Source organism: Giraffa tippelskirchi, chromosome 7, assembly GCF_054371585.1.
Source record: "Giraffa tippelskirchi isolate mGirTip1 chromosome 7, T2T-mGirTip1v1.2.pri, whole genome shotgun sequence".
Taxonomy (NCBI): domain Eukaryota; kingdom Metazoa; phylum Chordata; class Mammalia; order Artiodactyla; family Giraffidae; genus Giraffa; species Giraffa tippelskirchi.
Window position 1 is genome coordinate 135,993,564 of NC_137281.1, and position 16,889 is coordinate 136,010,452.

At 39.6% G+C, this 16,889-nt stretch overlaps 1 protein-coding gene across 2 annotated transcripts in view; it reads right to left on the reverse strand.

Moving 5' to 3' along the window:
* Positions 1–5,976: 5,976 nt before the first annotated feature.
* The window catches only part of PPP2R5E (protein phosphatase 2 regulatory subunit B'epsilon), a 169,879-nt gene continuing 158,966 nt past the window's right edge, over positions 5,977–16,889 (reverse strand). For both annotated transcript variants that reach the window (XR_014059402.1, XR_014059401.1), the window contains exon 14: positions 5,977–6,116. The gene's annotated coding sequence lies outside the window, so the exon portion shown is untranslated. The remainder of the gene's footprint in view (positions 6,117–16,889) is intronic.

Genomic DNA, 16,889 nt, shown 5'->3' on the forward strand with positions numbered 1-16,889 from the left:
AAGGAGATCCAACCAGTCCATCCTAAAGGAAATCCGTCCTGAATATTCATTGGAAGGACTGATGCTGAAGCTGAAATTCCAATACTTGGCCACCTGATGTGAAGAACTGACTCATTGGAAAAGACTCTGATACTGGGAAAGATTGAAGGCGGGAGGACAAGGGGACAACAGAGGATAAGCTAGTTGGATGGCATCACTGACTCGATGGACATGAGTTTGAGTAAGCTCCAGGAGTGGGTGATGGACAGGCAAGCCTGGTGTGCTGCAGTCCATGGGGTTGCAAAGAGTCGGACACATCTGAGCAACTGAACTGAACTGAGGTCTTGAGCAAAGTACCACTCTTAGACAGGAGAGCTGTCTCAAAACTTTTCCTCCTGGGAGAAACTGAGAAACTTTCCCCCTCCTGGGGGAAAGAGAGTCAAATATAACCCTTTCTCAAGGGAGACGGAGATGGAAGATACCATATTCCTCCACAGTAATTAAAGGTCATTTAATTCGCATTCAGGCAGTATGAAGAAAGGCAGCGTTTCAACACAGGAGAAAATATTTTGTCAGTAAAATCAGCCAGGCTGTAAGTTACTGAGACTATATCACCAGGCAGATACCTACACTGGTAAACCAATAATTCCACTAAAAGTTGCTTTGGTCACAACTCTGACATTAGGGTGATTTCCTAACAAAGAGAGCCCCAAAGAGACATTGAAAACCATCTGAAGTATTGTCTATCATTTGAACAATGTTACAATATCCAATGTAACCTGCTGCAAAAGCACAAGTCAACTTCTAATGTAGCCTCCCTAAAAAATACTTGATCATTTTTACGGTGACTTTTTTTACAGTGAGATGCTTTAAATCTCATATAATTATTTTCTTTTTGATTAGCTGTTGAGTTGTCACTAACTATATTAAGCCATTTGGGGGTGAATATTTCACATGCCTTGAAAATGCTATTTTCTCAACATCCGATACATCCAAACTATTGTAAGTTGGCCTCCTTCTCAACCCTTGGCACTGGAGGCTGCAAACAACCATAGCAAAGGCACATACATATTTTGTTTCTAACACAGAAAGAGTAAGACTCTGAGTAAAACTTTCTTGCTTCTTTCTAATTATCTAGCAAGGGTATCTTCTTCAAAAGGGCTACTGTTTACTCACATGACATGGGCCTAAAATATTATCCAACATTTATAAGCTATTTCATGAAAAACATTCACTAATTTTGTAATAAATGAGAGGGAATTGGAGAAGATTTGAAGATGCCCAACATTGCCAGAAAATTTACTAGCCAGAAAATTTGATACAAGTTGCCCCAGAACACAGCCAGCAAGGGACAGAACTGGAGAATGCAGCCCAGGGCTTCATCCGCTGTAACAGGGCTCCCACCACGGGAAGGCTCACCCCTCAGCCAGGCAACCTCGTCCCTTTCTGCTGTACCCTTCTGTACACATAGTGGGCTTCTGCTCATGTGCTACAGCAAGGCACAAATTCAGCTCTAAGTTTTCTTTCACCCAAAGCAAAGTCCTAGTGAAGATTTAAACATCCATAAGGAGATATACGTATATATCCATGAGAATATATATAGATATATCCAACCTAAAGTTGTTCAAAGAATCACAGCTTTTCCTAGTTCAGGTAGGACTGAAACTACACATTAGTAGAGAAACTAATCCCTAGGTCTACTTGATTTTATTTGGCAGAAATCAGGGACAAAGTTCAGCCAAACTGCAGAAAGCAGCGAGTCAGATTGAGGCAAGATTAGGAGGTTTCCAAGACGGCTCTGGGCTTCCCTTGTGGCTCAGTTGGTAAAGAATCCACCTGCAATGCAGGAGACCTAGGTTTGATCCTGGGTTGGGAAGATCCTCTGCAGAAGGAAAGACTACCCACTCCAGTATTCTGGCCTGGAGAATTCCAGGTACTTCCATGGAATTCCAGTCCATGGGGTCGCAAAGACTCAGAGACGACTGAGCAACTTTCACTTTCACTTTCACTTTTCACTTTCAGGACTGCTCTAAGGCAAGGGGCTTGAGAGGTTGTAGACAAAGTAAGTTGGGAAATGAAGCAGGAGTCTGAACTGGATGAGGGAATGCGGACAAGGGAGATCTAACAGGCCATGGAGTCCTTGCAGCAAGGGCCAGGTCACATTTGTCTCTGAATCCCAGCTTCTGGCAGTCAATGCTCGTCAGTACATACTGAATTTATGATGTATGGAAGAAATGGATGAATGAATTCGTATACACCCACGAGTGTACACACACACATATGCACACACACACAGAGAATGGGGGGGTGTCCCTTATACACTAGAACACTAGGATCATCGTTAGACAAAATTCAGGATTATTATTCATCCTTGTTAATTCTTGTCTCAGATGGGTACTTCTTTGCTTCCTTTGCTCTGACCCTTTAAAATCTAAGACTTTGATGCTCAAACTCTGCTTTCTGGGGAACCCAAGTAAGGGCAGGTAAGTCTCCTGGGAGGCTTCTAGAGAAGAATTTCCCCTCTAGTGGAAAGAGACCTATAAAGAGAAATTGTTCTTTCTTCTGGATGCAGTAACATGAGGACATGACTCCTGGAACTGAGGTGGCCATCTAGTAAGCAAGAAAAAAGTTTGTGAAGGAAAACCAGCGTGTTAAGGATAGTGGTGTGATAAGATCAAAGTCATTGCATCCAACCTTCAGACTTTTTCTTATGTGAATTTATAAACATTTTCAGTATTTAAGCCATTGTTAGTCCAATTTTCTGTTAGTTGCTGCCCTATTCCACCTGTTACAGTGAGACCAACAGAGTGGGATCCCTCACCTGCCAGCTGTAACTCACATGATGCTGTTGCAACAAGGAGGTAACACTGAATTCACTTAAATTGAAATAGTCATGTATTTAGGTCAGGAAGTTCAGAAGCACAATAACTTAGGTGGGTTCATAAGTATATTGTTGACAATATTTCTGACCAGATAATTTAGGAGAACCTGATGTAAACAGAGATAAAGTCTAAGCCTCATTTCAGCCAATAATCTGACCCCCTCTTCTTGTTTATTGAGGAATCAATAAAACTAATTCACGTAAAGTGAAAAGGGAAAGTGTTAGTCACTCAGTCATATCTGACTCTTTGGGACCCCATGGACTGTAGCCCACCAGGCTCCTTTATCCATGGAACTCTCTAGGCAAGAATACTGAAGTGGGTTGCCATTTCCTTCTCCAGGGGGTCTTCCCGACCCACAGAACGAGCCTGGGTCTCCTGAATTGCAGGCAAACTCTTTACTGTCTGAGCCACCAGGGAAGCCCACATAAAATGGTTTGAAATTTGTATTTGTTGATCTTACCTTGTACCAGCCACTATGTTAAGCACTCTACATATATTATCTCTTTGGGCCTCAGAACAATCCTATGAAGTAGGGAATATTATCATTTTCATTTTATAAATGAGGAAAGGCAAGCTGAAAGGAACCATCAGACTTCCATCTTGCCATAAATTTCTTCTCTGTTATAATCTCATCCTTTGATATAAATGCTAATGAGTAATGAAATACACAAATATCAGAATGCAAGAAAAAGAAGACAGAAAAGCACGAGATTTCAATAACCCAATCTTAGAATAAGTTAGTCAGTGCTTTGGCAAAAGCCAACATGTTCAGAACTTAGAATAAGCTAATATGGAAAAATCCACTTTACATAAGTTTCTTCCAACTCCATTATTCAATTTCTCTCCAGCAGGCTCTGAGTGGGTTTCTATCTCACGTCTTCCATGACTAGATACTGGGAAGGTTTCCTTAGAAAGGATACCTACCTATTAACAATTTTCCAGTCATTTCCAAAGTTTCCCCTAGAGAATTAAGCTTCTTCTAATTCATGTTCATAAGCTGCCAATCAGATGTCATCAATAGTAATGAAATCCATATCATTAAAATGTAAAACTTTAAAAAGCCCATCTGTAAAAAGACAACAAAAGACATGTTTGTTTACTTTAGAAAAACATAGTAACTCTGTGCTAATTAGTCAACTTCCCAACTAAATCAGAATTCCTATTATTCATGATATGACATTTGATCAAAGGAAAATACTAGGACTACATGTGGCTTATTTCCCCACAATCTTTTCCCTGGTAGTTAAGCCAAACAGAAATTTCATTACCCGGTTTCTAGTTACACAATAATGAGCCAGACTGTTCTGAGATCTCAGACATCACAGCCAAGGATTTTTGAGAGGGGTTGTAGGTGAGTCAGGAAAATCAGAAAATAATAGTAATGGGCAATGGTTTTTAGGAATAATTTGTCAAGTGGAGGGGAAAAGAAAAGGTTGTAAGTAGGGATTTTTCAGTCCAGTAATAGAAATGCATAATCTCTCCTCTTAGGAACTCGTCACTCAAGTTCACTAAGGTTCCAAGATGGCTTTAGAATAATGTGGTATCCTAGTAAGTTTTCCAGTTCCCTGTAAGGAATATTCTATAGAAGTCTTCATCACTTAGTCTGTTTAGAAAAGCAATGATTGTTGCTTAGAGTTTGCCTCTTGGACTCATTCTCCTTATGGGACATGAAGAAATATACACAAAAAACTCCTTATATGGAAGTTTCATTTGATGATGAGAGGAAGAGCTGCAGGACTACAGATGCCACACAGGAACGTGTCAACAAAGATGTCAGAGAGGAATTTAAGTCCCAGATAAACTCATTCAAGCATATTTATGCATCTAGATGGTAAAGAATCTGCCAGCAATGGGGGAGACCGGGGTTTGATCCCCAGGTTGGGAAGATCCCTTGGAGAAGGGAACGGCAACCCACTCGAGCATTCTTGCTTGGAGAATTTCATGGACAGAGGAGCCTGGCAGCTACAGCCTATGAGGTCACAAAGAGTCGGACACGACTGAGCAACTAATACATACACACACACACCCCCATGCATCTACTTGAAAAATGATAATCAAGAACACTGAGAGACAAGTGGAATCATACCATGCATTTTACATACATCATCTGTCCCAACAACAGCCCCATAAAATTGGTGATGTTAACCCCTTTTTACAGAAAGAGAGAATAATAAACTACCAAGAGTAACATTTAAAATTTTAAATATCTCAATCATTGTCTATCCTATGTACACATTAGTTTGTACTTTGCTTCAGATGAGAATTTTGAAATTATAGACTTTCTCACATGAAATCATTGAGAACAAGAGTAATACTGGAATGCACATGAGGAACACACACTTTTTTCTAGACCACAGATTCTCAAACTCTGATCTAAGGATCCCTTTTTTCTCTAAAAATTATTGAAGACTCCGAAGAGCTTTTGTTTATGTAAGTTCTAACTATTAAATCCTTTCATTTCTACCTTTCATCCTCATTTCATCCTTTCATTCTCATTCATGGCACATATCCATAGATATACTTTAATGTTCAACTACTAATTAGTTCTAAAATAACAATAAAAAGCTCATTACATGTTAACATAAATAACACATTTTGTAGAAAAAATAAATTTTCCAAAAAAAAGTAGTAAGAAAAACTGCTCTGTTTCACTCATTTACAAGTTGCTATAAAAGCTGGCATATAAAAACATCTGGATTCTTAAAGGTATTTTTATATTCAATCTGTTGTAACACATTGTTTATGTTGACGTATATGAAGACAAACTAGTCTCATAATGATACATGGTTGGGAATGAGAGAAATATTTTAATACTCTTCAGATGTTTATTTTTAACATTTTTTTAATTAAAGTATAGTTAATTTATAATGCTTTGTTAGTTTCAGGTGTACACCCAAGTGATTCAGTTATACATGTGTGTATACAGCTACTCTCTTTCAAATTCTTTTCCATTATATATTATTATAAGATATCGAATATAATTCCCTGTGCTATACAGTAGGTCTTTGATCATTTATCGATTCCATATATGGTAGTGTGTGTATGTTAATCCCAAATTCTTCATTTATCCCTCCCCTCCCCCATATCCCTCCTTGCTATCCTCCTTAGGTAACTAAAATTCGTTTTCTATGTCTGTTAGTCAATTTCTGTTTTGTAAAGAAGTCAATTTGTATTAATTTTTCAGATTCCACATATAAGTGATATCATGATATTTATCTTCCTCTGTATGACTTACTTCAGTTAATATGATAATCTCTAGGACCATCCAGTTTGCTGCAAATGGCATTATTTCATTCTTTTTATGGCTGAATAATATTCCATTATGTATGTGCATATATATATTTATACATATATAATATATGCACCATTTTTAATCCATTCATCCGTTGATGGATATTTAGGTTGCTTCCATGCCTTGGCTATTACATATATTGCTGCTATGAACACTGGGGTGCATTTACCTTTTCTAATTAGGGTTTTCTCCAGATATATGCCTAGGAGTGGGATTGCAGGGTCATACGTTATCTCTAGCTTTAGTTTTTTAAAACAGCCTCCATATTCTTCTCCATAGTGGCCATATAAATTTACATTCCCACCAACAATGTAGGAGAGTTCCTTTTTCTTCACACCCTGCTCAGCAATTATAATTTATAGACCTTTTAATTATGCCATTCTGACTGGTGTGGGGAGATACATTACTATAGTTTTAATTTGCATTCTCTAATGATTCTCTTTTAAGTTTAATCAGGTCTCAGTTGTTGATTTTAGTTTTTGTTTCCATTACCCTAGAAGACAGATCCAAAAAAAGAAAATGTTACTGTGATGATAAAGCATATTCTTTGATACTAAACCAAAGCTCAACAAGTGGTAGTTTCTTTAAGGTTGGTTTGGAGCCAACCAAGGTAGAATCTGAAACTACATCAATGAACTTTTTGTAGTGAGTTACATTAAAATCCATTTGTCTCTCTTGCACTTTAAATAGTTTACCCAGGCATGATATCATCACATACTGCATTGGTGATTTAGAAAACATTAGCTGACTGAATTGTTCAAATGTTCTGAATGTTCATAAATTTCAACATACAACATAAAAAAAAATCACATTCATTAATTTCACCAGCACTCTGATCAGAAAAGTCTTTAAATTTTTTGGAAGCTGACAAGCTCACAGTAGTGGATATGTTTTCCAAAATTCTAATTTTCCTTTAAAATCTCAAATTTCATTTTGCCAACCAACACCATCAGTTATTGTCCTTGAAGTGATAGGTTCACCTGAAGTTTTTGGTAGAAAATACATGCCAAATACCCAATGCTAAGTAACCACAATTAATCTCTTAATTGTGTTGGCTTTTATTTAAGTTTCAAAAATGTTTTGCCCTGGTCTTTCACTCTTTCAAGTAAAAATGATATCCCATGAAAAATCAGCTAATTCAACTCCCAACTCAGTCAAACAAGTGCTACTTCTGAAGATAACCATATTTCAATATGTAACAGAAGTGCTATATATACACTTTCCATATCATCACACAAATATTAAAATTGTTCAAGGAATGAGAATTTTACCGAGGATTTTAGTAAAATTTATCATTTTTACTGCTGTATTAATGACATTCTTAATTGAAACTAGCACTATTTTTTAAACGGAGTGAAAATTTCAATTACTACTATTATGATTTGATGTACACTGCCTTAATTCAGCATTTTTATCTGCCAGCACTTTTGTCTTCCATTGATTTTACACTACCAGTGGAAATGTCAACACAGTGAAAAGAGTGAATAGCATCTGAATATTATTCTGAAAATAGTTTTTACCTTGCAGATTCCTAAAAGGGTCTCAGTGTCCAAGAGACACTGCCCTACAGTCTTTGAGAAGCACCGCCCTACAAAAACAGTAGACTAAAGCCGGACTAGAAAGATGGGGATGAGGGAGAAAGAAAGAGAGAAATTTGATTTTTGGTTAATTACTAGAAATCACTATCATTTTTCACCTAAACTTGCTAATAGTAGAACTATTAATGAAACACAACTCGATATCTTTTTAATGAGGTAAGCACCAACTTGCATTCATGTTTACGAAGTCAGTAACATATTGACTGTCACCAATTACCAAGATTTCTCCCTGAATCTCAAAATCAAATTCTTAAAGCTTTCAGGCAAAGCTGTTTAAATTGAAAGAATTGTCTATATATTAGATTATTAATCTCTTAATGGTGTTGGCTTTTATTTAAGTTTCAAAAATGTTTTGCCCTGCAGTATGGTCAGTTCATAATGATTTGTGATACGGTTTTGGAAGTTGCAAAGAATTTCTGTTTATCAGTGAGATGGCCAGAAAATTGAGCAGCCAAAGTGGTATATACAAATTATATCCAGTCCTTTCTCTTCTTAAATTCATTCAGTAACTTTGGATAGCTTTGGGGATAAAATCCAAATGCTTTATTGCAACTTGAAAAGCTGTGTGTGATCTAGCCCTCACCTCCCTCACCTCCCTCACCAGCCTCACTCCCTGCTCTCTCTTCTCTCCGGACATCCATATTCTCAAGGGTTTTTCTCTAAGTAAAAAACTAGATTGTCAGGCTGAATTTTAAAATTCTAGATACATAAATGATAGACTATATATACATATGTAGACATATATAGCTTTATATGTATTATTAAAACTCAACATTCAAAAGACTAAGATCATGGCATCCAATCCAATCACTTCATGGCAAATAGATGGGGAAACAATGGAAACAGTGACAGACTTTATTTTCTTGGGCTCCAAAATCACTGCAGATGGTGACTGCAGCCATGAAATTTGCTTGCTCCTAGGAAGAAAAGGTATGACCCACCTAGACAGCATATTAAAAAGCAGAGACGTTACTTTGCCAACAAAGATCCATATAGTAAAAGCTATGGTTTTTCCAGTAGTCATGTATGGACATGAGAGTTGGACCATAAAAGAAGGCTGAGCGCCAAAGGATTGATGCTTTTGAACTGTGGTGTTGGAGAAGACTCTTGAGAGTCCCTTGAACTGCAAGGAGATCAAACCAGTCAATACTAAAGGAAATCAACCTTGAATGTTGATTGGAAGGACTAATGCTGAAGCTGAAACTCCAATACTTTGGCCACCTAATGTGAAGAGCCAGTTCATTAGAAAAGACCCTGATGCTGGGAAAGATTGAAGGCAGGAAGAGAAGGGGATGACAGAGGATGAGATGGTTGGATGGCATCACTGACTCAGTGGACATGAGTTTGAGCAAGCTCTGAGAGATGGTGAAGGACAGGGAAACCTGGCATGCTGCAGTCCATGGGGTCGCAAAGAGTTGAACATGACTGAGCAACTGAACAACAACAGCACTATATTATTATATATCATAGATTTTATATGTTATATTTGAAAAAAAGAGAACCTAAATCTTATTGGACTTCCCTGGTGGCTCAGATGGTAATGAATTTGTCTGTAATGCAGTGTTTGATCACTGGATCAGGAAGCTCCCCTGGAGAAGGGACTGGCTATTCACTCCAGCATTTTTGCTTGGAGAATTCCATGGACAGAGAAGCCTGGCAGGCTCAGACTTATTAATTTTTTTCCTTTTCTTGAAAAAATAACATATTTACATTATTTTAAAAGCAAATCAACATTAGAAGTCTTACTCCCACCCTGTCCCCCATCCACGCCGTTCTGCCCTCACCCCCTACAGGGAACCATTTATATTAATGTCTTACTTATCCTTCCAGTATTTCATTAGGCAAATACAGAGAAATACCCCCCCAAAATCTTATTTTCTCCTGTGTTTTTTCTTCTTTAAAAGTAAGCCTACTGTATAAACTCTTTCCAGTATTGCTTTTTCCACCCAATAATATGTCCTAGAGATCTCACCTTATCACTTCATAGAGATCCCCCTCATCCTTTATTACCAGCTGCATGTCATGCCATAGTATCATCCTCTATTCCCCTGTTGCTTCAATGTCTCCAACCTTCTGCCACCACAAACTACACTTTCATGAATAACTGAACACATACATGAATGTTTCTTTTTTTAAGGTTTTCACGTGTGGTTTATTTCACTTGTATTTCAACTGTGTAATTAGCATTTAAGTTTTGCTTTTAGTACTTATTTAAATTCATGTGCACAGAGTCTAAAAATAGCATCTTTTGTGTGTGTGATTTTTCTTACCAATTTTTATTTGAGTATAGTTGCTTTACAATGTTGTGTTAGTTTCTGCTGTAGAGCAAGATGAATCAGTTATATATATACATATATCGTCTCTTTTTTAGATTTCCTTTCCAATTAGGTCACCACAGATCATTGAGTAGAGTTCCCTGTGCATCCTTTAAAATTATGGTTTTCTCCAGATATATGCCTAGGAGTGGGATATATGAAAGCTCTATTTTTACTTTTTTAAGGAACTTTAATACTGTTCTTCATAGTGGCTGCTTCTTAAACCTAGACTTTCACCTCCTGATCAGGAGGAAAGTATAAGCATACTTGTATTCTGATCCCACAGCCAACAACTTGATCCCTTTAGCTTCCAATGTTTCATCCTAGAACTCTAAGGAGACTAATTTGCGTCTCTATCTCCCTTTGTCTTTCTCTTCTAAGGGCACCTGACAATGGTTTTAGGATCCAACCTAAATCCAGGGTGATCTCACTCAAAATCCTTAATTTAATTCCTCTGCAAAGATCCATGCCATGTAGGGTCACATTCACAAGTTCTGGCTGGATATATCCTTTGCCTCTGGACAAGTGACACTGAAGGCTTGATGATCAAAAATAATGTGATATAAATTGATCTGAATAGGAACCTACTCCAATGGAGCTAATAAAATAAAAATTATCTTTGTCTTTTTTTTTTTTAAGAATTGGCAGTTTCTACTCAGCAAGAGACTATAAGACTGCCTCTTTCCCACATCAGCTGAAATTACTGTTAACCATACAATCCTGTCCCTGGAAGCCCTGCCTTCTATCCACCCAAAAAATTAAAACACAGTTTTAGCTAAAGTTGATCAGAAAGTTGGACAAAGGCTCTTAGGAATAACTAGAAGGCAAGGCCACTCACGATTGAGGGCACTTTCCTAATAAAAAGGTAAAAAGTGAACCTTTCAAAAGACAAAGAATATATTTACATGACAGTGGAGAATAGGAGCCTGGCTGAAACTGAGGAGTATATTGACCTAGATGAAATGGAAACATGTGTAAGGTTGGATGCTTCAGATGCAGTAGCAATTTCCCAAGCAGAAAAATGAGTCATTCGGTCAACTGAGATGTTAGGACACTAAGACATAAGGACATGCCCGTGGCATTCAGGAGATCATACTGAATTAAACTCATGAGATACATACCAGGTTAGACAGGCATGATCCTTAGGGCACTCAAATGTCTATAGATTTGTCATCCTGGCATTTGCTATAGAGAAACATTCTAGATTAGTAGAGACCAAACATGAATGCCAAGCACCATTCTTGAGCCTTGGGGGGACCCCAAGCTGGGACCTCAAGGCTCACCTTCAGGCTGTGTCCCCAGAAGTGGACAAAGTCATGGAGTCCCATGGCCAGCTTGACTTGTTGGCAGCAGAACAGGGTTTCCATGAGGGCCTTCTAGCCTGAAGCATCTTTATCATGTGTCAGGATGCTTGGACAGCCTGGCTGCCACCCTAGGGGACAACCATCATAGGAACTGTTCATCCTCTCAAAGGTCAGACTGCTGGAGAGAACACACAGGCAGTGGCCCAACAGCCTGCTGGGGAGAACATGTTTTCAAGTGGGTTGACAATCACCAAGCACAAACCCAACATCAAATGATCCATCCCTAATACCCCTCTAGGCCACTCACACTGAGCTATGTCCTCCTTGCTGCTAATACTTTCCAGAAATCCCAAGCCCAAATCTTCACCCAGTGGCTTGGCTTCAATTTGCTCTATTTGCTCAGCAGAGGGACGGAACCCCACAGGCAAATAAACGTGAAGAGAAAAGAAACCTATCCATGATGATGGAACAACAGAGTCAAAACAACAGCAACAAACTTGTCCTAAAAGGGAACTGTCACCAAATAGTTTTCCGTGCACCTAACGGAGTATGAGAGGTTTTACTCAGCACTTAGGGAATCAAAGTGAGTCAACTGTTAATTTCCCTTAATTCAGCTTGGTGGAAGGCATACATAAAATCTATTAACATGGGTCTGGGTATGTAGAAGTGGGATCCTGCCATAACAAATATGAGCGTGGTCTTGGAGCCTGGAAGAATTTTGAGGCACATGAGAGAGAAAACCTAAATTGACTCCAATAGACTGTTAGTAGAAGAGACTTGAAGACACCGTTTGTTAAGGCTCTGAAAGAAGTGAGGAACAAGTTACTAGAAACTGGAAAAAAGAGAGATGCTTGCAGTGCAGTGGCAGAAAGCTTAGCAAAGTTGTCTCCTGCAGTTACATGAAAAATAAAAAAAGTGTAAGGATTGACCTTGGTTATTTAGCCAAAGAGATTTCCAAGCAAAATAAAGAAGGTACCACCTGGCTTCTTCTTGCCATTTGTACAATAGTAAAATGCACTGGGAGACCAGTGAACTGGGGAACCAGGACTTAATGACTTTTTAAAATTATTAGACTTTTTGTATGTTGAAAGATGCTAAAATTAAGAAATAGCTTCCTTGTACTGTCAGGAAAATATGGCATGGAAAAAAAAGCCAAGGACATGACTATACACCTTTTGTTAAAATCTCAAGACAGATCAGAGTTGCAGAATAGTATTCAGTCACAAAAAAATGTCCTCTCAAGACACCAAGGCTGTGTCTCCCAGATTCTCTTAATCACACCAAATAGTCATTGAATGAAACCAAGAATCCAACCCAGGGATTGAACCCAGGTCTCCTGCATTGCAGGCAGATTCTTTATCAGTTGAGTCACCAAGGAAGTTCAGTGGGGATCTTAGGAGCCTTCTATCTCAGCCATCACACCAGGGGCACAAGTAGAGAAGGGCTACCTCACAAAGATCTGTGAGTGTGGATTCGTTCAATGAAATGAACCCCAGTCCTAGTGGAATCCAAGGAAGACCCATTACGTTTTCAAAAAAGTTATTTTAGCAAAAGTACTGCCAGATTGGACTGAAGGAACTAGAGATAAATCCCTAGTGGCTCAGTCAGTAAAGAATCTGCCTGCAATGCAGGAGACCGCCTGCGGCATAGAAGACCTAGGTTTGATCCCTGGATTGGGAAGATCCCCTGGAGGAGGAAATGGCAACCCACACCAGTATTCCTGCCTGGAGACTCCCCATGGAAAGAGAAGCCTGGCAGGCTACAGTCCATGGAGTCACAAAGAGTGGGACATGACTTAGTGACTAAATCACCACCACTAAGTGAAAAGAGGCATTTGAACTCACAAAATCCTACTCACAAGAAGCAGGCTAATAGGACTATTAAGCTACAAAGAGTACCATCTTTCACTTAAAAAAAAAAAAAGGATCATTCAGGGGATGAAACCAAGAACTCAAAGGACAGGGCCAATGAGAATGATTCCTAATACCCCTTTGTACCTCCCATTTCCCCCTTTTTGAACAGAACTATCTATAGCCTTCATTCTCTGCCTGTATTCCACAGTTGTAGGTTGCAGGGACAAGGGGTGGATAAGTTGTCTCTCTAGTTTTAAAAATCTATCAATGTAGAGGAATTTTACCCAAAGTGCACTTTCTGATTTTGATAACGAGATGCTGGACTTTGAACAGATGCTGTAATGAGAAATGGGATGAGACTGGTGGCTCCTCTTGGAAGGAGGTGGATGTACTGGGGTGGGGAGGGAAACATGCAAGAGGATGTAAACCATTGGGAGCTAGATTATGGACAGTGACAAGCAGATTCTAAGATGCTCCGGGGAGCCCTGCTTCCTGGCATTCATGTTCCACATCATCTCCTCCCCTAGAGTACAGCCTGGACCTGTGACTTGCTTTAGGCTAGAATATGGCAACAGAAATGAGATGTCACTTCTGTGACCACATGACATAAGATCAGAACATCCGTCTTGTAGCAGACTGTCTCCCTTGCTGTCTTCACTGTAGCGAGCAGCCAGATTGGGGAGGCCTCCTAAGAAGGAGCTGAGGATAGTCTCTGGTCAACAATCAACTAGAAACTGAGAACAGCACCCAGCCAATGGCTGGCCAGAAACTGAGGCCTTTAGCCTTAAAATTGCAAAGCACAGGATTCTGCCAATAGCCACGTGAGCTTGGAAGCAGTTCCTTCCCCCATCAGTCCTTGAGAACAAACAGACCACCACCCTAGCCTACACCCTGATGGCAGCCTGATGAGAAATCCCAAGCAAAAGACCCAGCGGAGCCACGCCCAGACTTCTAATCCAGAAAAACTAGGAGCTAATCAATGTGATTTAAGTCTCTAAAGTTTCTAGGTTTATGATAAATTGTCACACAGCAATAAATAACTAATACAGAGCTCAGAAAGCTAGCCTGGGCTTTCCAGCAGTCTACATGTAGAGCACAGTGGCTCGGATCTCTATACTCAAGACCCCAGGGGGCTTCCAAAGAAGAAGAGCATAGGCTCATTCCTCACAGAAACCTTAGCGTAATGGTTATGTTTATTATGCATACTGTTCACTATTCATTTACTCATTCATTCAACACAGACTTACTGAGCACCAACTACCTGCCAGGCACTGTTATTCTCAGGGCTAGTTTATAGGCATCGGTGAGGCAGCTAAAGTCTGCCCTATTGAACTGACCTTCTAGAAAGGGGAGGTAAAAATAAGTAAAAAATGTTAACTAATAAAAGGTAGTTTCAGGCTATGAGAAGCTAAATTCAGTAAATAAAGAGGATTATGAGACAGGAGTGATTCAGAAGAAGGGACTTGTTTCTTTAGGTAGACCAGCCATGGGAATCCACTGATGAGATGACATTTAGGCAGAGAACTAAAAAGTGAGAAGCAGCCAACAACACAAAGTACTGAGGGCAGAGGAAACAGCAAATGCAAAGGTCCTGAGAGAGAGCCGAGGAAGAAGTTGGCAGCCAATGGAGCTAGGATCATTGAGTAAGGGAAGGGAGTAGCAGGCAAGAAGATCAGAGAGCCAGGTGGTGCCAGATAACTTGGCACCTTGTACACCACGCTAGGGAGTCTAGTCTTTATTCCTAGTATATCAAGTAATCACGGAAAGGGTTTTTGGAAGAATATTGACATGATCTGATATTCAGATTAATCCACTGCCTTTTTTTCGGGCTTTCTGTCACTTATCTGAATCAGTGATGTGTCATGGGATGGAAACAAACCATGAAGCTCATGGAGAAACCGTAGCAGAGACTTTGTAATGATTCCTTTAATCTCTCATAGTCCTATTTCTTTTATAGCCTGTACCTGAAGACTTACTGTCTTCCCAGGTGTTGCTGGGTGCAGCGCCGAACTTGGCAGGACTTCCATTGCTATGGGTATCCTCACAGGAGGTCAGCCTGAGGTGATCTGGTTGGTCCTTAGCAGCATGGAGACAATTTCAGGGAGATGCAGCCATACATGGTTATCAGGTATACATCAAAGCATCAAGCCATTTGTCCCTAGATGGTAACAGCAGAATGCAGTCTCTCCCAACCTGTCTTCTATGTCTCACTTTGGTTTCTTGTTTTTATCTCTCTAAAGAAAACAGTAAAAAATGCAGTGAGTTGTTCATGTAGGATATGTACGCTTTTCTGCAAGTATATTATACCTTGTGCATATGTGCTAAGTTGCTTCAGTCATGTCTGACTCTTTGCGACCCAATGGACTTCAGCCCACCAGGCTCCTCTGTCCATGGGATTCTCCAGGCAAGAATACCGGAGTGGGTTGCCGTGCCCTCCTCCAGGCGATCTTCCCAACCTAGGATCAAACCCGTGCCTCTTCTGTCTCCTAAACTTGCAGGTGGGTTCCTTAAAACTAGCACCACCTGGGAAACCCCATATTATACCTCAAGAAGCAGTAAAAATGAAAGGGTACATATAATTTCACAATGAAAATAAAGCCTGCAAAATTGATATACTTTTTATTCAAGAGCTTTTAAAATGCTTCTCCCCAGCACTTCCCTTCCCTCTCCCACTGCTGTAATTTAGCTGAACTGTTCATGTGGTGTTTTATGGATCTTCAGGTTTCTCCCTGTGATGATTCCTCATCAAATTAGCCATAAGAAGAGTACAGGACTCCACCCCCACAAGGATGCCTCCTGACCTTTGGATTTTCAGAGTCTGCAGAAGAAATAATGAAAGTTCTACTCTCTTTCCTGACTGGCCCCTCTTGGGCTTCTCCAGGTGGTCCTTCCTGGATTTCTGAAGCTCCTGGAACAAGCAGCAGGCTTTCCAAAGAGACAGAGCTATTCCAGAGTTATAAGGAGGAAATGAGTCTGCCTCTGAGATTCCACAAGCTCAATTTGTTCAGTCATAATCACTTGCCATTTCACATTGCTCATTATGTGAATTCGCTATTGTCTGAGACACTCCAGGTGCTGAAGTGCAAGGGGGAACAGCGATAATATCCTTTTTGTGTCAGTGAAATAGCCTGTAAACGCCTAATTAACACCATCTGATGTTCAAATTTCCTCATTCAAGCAAACTAGAAGGTTATCTGTGCCAGATTTCTTTCTTATCAGTGGCAGAGGTCAATTCCTGACCCCTGCATTCTCAGAATCTCAGAAAAAGAATTATGCATCTTGAGGGATATCAGCTCAACCCGTTACATCCTAATTCTTGACCGGGAGGTGCTCTATCCATACATATATAATCACTCTGGTTTGAAGAAAGCCCTTTTATACCAACAGGCATGTCTCAACTTGTGTTGGAGGTTGTTGTAGGTCTGCTCCACTGAGTATTTGAAAAAAGAACGCACACTATTTATTTGACCTATTTCTCAGACATTGAGACTTTGATAAAAAACAATTAAGCCTTTTTTCATGATCTCTCTCCTCTTGAATACCTTTAGCTAATATTACCTATAGTATGTCTGCAAGCTAGCAGTAGTTGCTTCCACATCTCCAATTGCTTATGCCGTTATTTCTTGATTTGGAAATTCTACAAACATTGTCAAAGATTCAGCTTAA